The sequence below is a fragment of the Otolemur garnettii genome, unplaced genomic scaffold (assembly GCF_000181295.1).
Source record: "Otolemur garnettii isolate 467f Iridium unplaced genomic scaffold, OtoGar3 scaffold00071, whole genome shotgun sequence".
NCBI classification, from domain to species: Eukaryota; Metazoa; Chordata; class Mammalia; order Primates; family Galagidae; genus Otolemur; species Otolemur garnettii.
Window position 1 is genome coordinate 1,187,795 of NW_003852466.1, and position 5,079 is coordinate 1,192,873.

The window sequence follows — 5,079 nt, forward strand, 5'->3', positions numbered from 1 at the left end:
ATGCTCACCATCCTTAATCATCAGAGAAATGCAAATCAAAACTACTTTGAGATATCACCTAACTCCAGTGAGATTAGCCCATATCACAAAATCCCAAAACTAGAGCTGCTGACGTGGATGTGGAGAAAAGGGAACACTCCCACACTGCTGGTGGGAATGCAAATTAATAGGTTCCTTTTGGAAAGACATCTGGAGAACACTTAGAGAACTAAACATAGACTTGCCATTTGATCCTGCAATTCCTTTATTAGGTATATATACAGAAGACCAAAACCCACATTACAACAAAAATATTTGTATCAGAATGTTTATTGCAGCCCAATTCATAATTGCCAGGTCATGGAAGAAGCCCAAGTGCCCATCAATCCACGAATGGATCAATAAACTTTCTATACGTACACCATGGAATACTATGCAACCATAAAGAAAAATGGAAACTTTACATCCTTCATGTTTACATGAATGGAGCTGGAAAATATTATTCTTAGCAAAGTATCACAAGAATGGAAGAAAAATATCCAATGTACACAGCCCTACTACGAAACTAATTTATAGCTTTCATATGAAAGCTATAACCTAATTATAGCCTAAGAATATGGAGGGGAGGGGAGGGGGGATGGGTGGAGGGAGGGTGATTAGAGGGATCACTTCTATGGTTTATCCCACAAGGGTACAAGTGGATCTTTCTAAGAGTAGAATATAAACATCTTAACACAATAACTAAGAAAATGACACAAAGTCTATGTTAACCAGTTTGATGAAAATATTTCAAATTGTATATTAAAACACCACACTATACCCCATGATTGCATTAACGTACACAGCTATCATTTAATAAACAAAAATAAAAGAAAAATCACTCTATGAAGTGATAAGGTCTAACTGGGAAATTAGCAATGTAAGTATGGATGGACTTTAAATAGTGGTGTTCATAGGGTGCTCAAGAAACAAGCCCTGAATTGTAGTGTTTAGCCATTTCTATGGGGAAAAGATTGCTACCCACAATTAAACTCACAAAATTCCTGATATTTGACAATGTACTGTTGTGATTTGGGACAAACTAGTTCTGGCTCATCAACGGGCTAATAGTTTCAACTCTGATGTCAGAAAGTTCTCTCTGTCAATCTGAGAAATGTCCACAGGACATTTAATAATCACTATATAAGGCGTACAGTTTAAGAGCCTGAAAAGATAGTGGACATGAAATAGGTTAGCATAAGTCAAACTCAGTTGTCCGGTTGCCCTGAATCCTTCAGCATTCACTGTGTTCACGCACAGCTGTGTGTTCATATGACAAGTTGCCGAGAGAATCATTCTTCTCTTATCTTGGAAATTGAGGCATACTAATTCGTTAGCAATGACACAGTAATCTTTGAGCACAGATAGTTCAGACACTTTTATTTTAATTGTGAAAATGTACATTAAGGCAAGCTCTTGTCATGGGATAGTTTTGTTTCATTAAAATTAGTTTTGCCTGATTCAAAATTCATTTGAACTATGTACTTTAAGTACCCACACTTGACATACTGGAATCTGTGTGAGTTCAGTGTGCGTTTCTCCCAGACAGCGATAAGACTAAAGGATGTGTTTTAGATAAGAGTAAAGTAATTCCAGATAAGTCAAGGATAAAGTACGGAAAGGAAAACAATAAATGTGGGTAAACCCAGACAAATGTGACCATTTAAAATAATGACAAAATTATATGACAACAATAGATTATAAACCTGGGGTGAGGGTAACTGAGGTTAAAGAAATCTGAGGTCCGGGAGGCCCGCTGGCCCCTGTCGCTCCTGCGTGGCGAGGGCTGGGGCAGGCGCTGCGGCTCTCTGGGCTAGGTGCCCTCAGCCCGCCTCCCGCTTCTCCTCAGCTCCTCCTCGCCACCTGCTGTCTCCTCGGAGCTGGGCGATGCCAGGGCACCCAGGCAGAGGACCGCCAGTCTTTGCTTCGGTCCCGCCTCCAGCCAGCTGCCTGGTGCCACCTAGCGGCTTCTGGGAGCCCAGCACTCCGGGTGGAGTCGGGGCAGCTCCAGGAGTGGACGGAAACCCCTCCTGACCCATTAGTTCCCAGGTGGAGCTGCCGATAATACGCGTTGGGTAAAGGAGGAAAACTAGAGTTTGATGAGCGTGAAGATGGACTGGAAGATAAAATTGTGTCTGCCTCTGATCCATACACAGTGTCTTATGCCTGACAGCGCCAGAGTGTCTTCAACATTTTCCTTCTGAAACTATAACCACAGGCCCCTGACAGAGCCCAGCTTGCAAACTACCATTTTATTTTATTTTTTAATTTTACTTATTTATTTTTTAGACAGAGTCTCACTTTGTCGCCCTTGGTAGAGTGCTCTGCCGTCACAGTTCACAGCAACCTCAAACTTTTGGGCTTAAGCAATTCTCTTGCCTCAGCCTCCCAAGTAGCTGGGACTACAGGCGCCCGCCAGGACACCAGGTTATTATTATTTTTTTTTCAGACACGGGGGGCTGAGGCGGGGCTCTCGCTCTTTATCAGGCTGGTCTTGAATTCGTGAGCTCAGGCAATCCACCCACCTCAGTCTCCCAAGTTATGGGATTACAGGCATGAGCCACTGTGCCCGGCCCAAAGACCATTTTAATGAACAACATGTTGAGGCAGATCCAGGAGGATCACTCAAACAGGAAGGCAGCCTGAGGCCCAGGTTCACGTCCTCCTCCCAGCCTGCAGAGGGGCTGACTGATAGCTACCTATCAAGAGGCCCGACCCCTCTTCAGCCACCTGGGTCCCCTCCTGTCCATCCCTGCAACCTGTCCATCTGGAAGCATTACGCCCCAGGCTTGCCTTGCCCCAGCCTCCCTTCTTCAGGATACTTTTTGCACTTCCCAGGCCATGCAGACCAGGGTTTCCACCAAACACTCACCTCCAGTCTCCCCACCTCCAGCAAAACACCGTTTCTCCTCCACCTTAGACTAGATCAACCAGCTGTCCCATATCTACCTCTACAGAGGCTGCAGCGGCAGCGACCGACAGTTTAAAAGGGACCTCTAGTGAGTCCAGCATCCAGAAATCCGACGGGCCCCAGGAGAGCTTCAGGACGATTCAAAACTGATAGACACTCCCTGCCTGGGAATTTTGGAATAACCACATCCATCGGTTTCCTGACAGACTTGACCCTGGATGACATGTTATTTGCCCACACTGATATGTCTATTTTGACCCTGCACATCCTCATCAGGGACAGCCTCAACAATGGCCCTGTGTCAGTGACCTCCTGAAAACTGGCTCCTTAGAGCAGTCAGCCTGTCACTCCGAGTCAGCTTTTCAAAAAGGACCTCACAGTGCTGGACCACATCATGGAGGTGCTTATTGGGGCCTAAGATCCAGAGACCCTGGAATATTCCCACAACCCTGACAGTTCTCCACACTGTACATGCACCCTTGCTTGCCCTTTTCAGAGAAAAAGAAAATTTTACAAAAGGATCATACTAGTTTTTGCTTTGAGCAGAGTCGGAGTGCCTTCATCAAAGTACCACTACTTTTTTTTTTTTTTTTCAGTTTTTGGCCAGGGCTTGTTTTGAACCTGCCACCTCCAGCATATGGGGCCAGTGCCCTACTCCTTTGAGCCACAGGTGCCACCCAAAGTATGTGCTTTTTTGAGTGGTTCCTCAGAGACTGCTATCCTGGTATAGGAAAGAATACATTTGAAGACAATGTTATGCTGAAAGACAAAACTAAAGAGTTCCATTGAAGCACAAGGATCAAGTTGGAAAAGCTGTAAATTGCATGTGCATATTTGTCTGTTTTTGTTTTATAAGTTTTATTGCAAAAGGTAAAAAATAAATACACATATATATATAATTTAGATAATCTTAGTACCTTTGGGCATTTTGTTCCATATAGGTTGACTTGGCAATTCAGCTTTTATTTTATTTATTTATTTTTAGAGGCACTCACTGCTTCTCATAAGTGTTGCTAAGCAATAGAGATGATTTATAGTACATGAGAGGATGTGTGCAGGTTATACATGAGTATTAGGCTACTTTATATAAGGGACTTGAACATCTGTGGATTTGCGTATTCAAGGTGAGGTCCTGGAACTGATTTCCTGTGGATACTGTGCAATAACTGTATATAATTAACATAAGGTATGTAAATAAGCTGCCAATTGCAGGGAACTATGCTAATGGCATCATACCAAGCTCTTGTCATCATTAGGGGGCTTGACTTGCACAAAACTTTCCAAATCTGGCCAGGCACAGTGGCTCATGCCTGTAATTTTAGCCCTCTTGGAGGCTGAGGTAGGTGAATTGCTTGAAGTCATGAGTTGAGACCAGCCTGAGCAAGAGCAAGAGCAAGAGCAAGACCCTGTCTCTACTAAAAAATAGAAAAACTAGTCAGGCATTGTGGCAGACATCTGTAATTCCAGCTACTCAGGAGGCTGAGGCAAGAGAATCTCTTGAGCCCAAGACTTTGAGGTTCATGTGAGCTATAATGCCACAGCACTCTACCCAGGGTGACAGAGTGAGACTCTGTCTCAATAAACAAATACATACCCAACAATAACAACAACAACAAAAAACCAAAAATCTTTCCACATCAGAAGATTAGACTGAACTTCCCATGATAATCAACTACCTCTTACCACTTGTCAGTTTTTCGGAAGGAGCGTGTGGTAGGCTGAATAATGATTCCCAAAGGTATCTAAGCCTTATCCCTAGAAGCAACCAATAAACTTTTTATGCAAACGAGGCTTTGCACTCGAATTTTTCTATGCCATAAGTTCCACTGGCTGAAATAAAAGCCCTTCCTCCTATAAACATGGTGTTTGGGTACTCTTTCTCTCCATTGGGCCTAGTTTTCCTGCAACATTGTTGGTTCCCTGACCAGGAAGCAAGATCACCTGTGAAGAGAAGACCCACCTGATACTTGCCACCAATACTCTGGACACACATGTGAGGGGCCCCTGATCAGTCTGGGAAACGTGAACCTCTGAGCATGCCAGGGAGGCAGCTTGGCCTCCTTGTGTGGATGCCTCAACTGGGCAGAGAAAGACCCCATTGTCGGGTTGTCACGGAGTCAAACACCAGGAGGAACTGGCATGCAGCAACT

The 5,079-nt window shown here is 44.0% G+C and overlaps 1 pseudogene; it reads left to right on the forward strand.

Moving 5' to 3' along the window:
* Nucleotides 1-2,083: 2,083 nt before the first annotated feature.
* On the forward strand, nt 2,084-3,347 carry LOC100964696 (annotated as a pseudogene).
* The last annotated feature ends 1,732 nt before the right edge of the window (nt 3,348-5,079 follow it).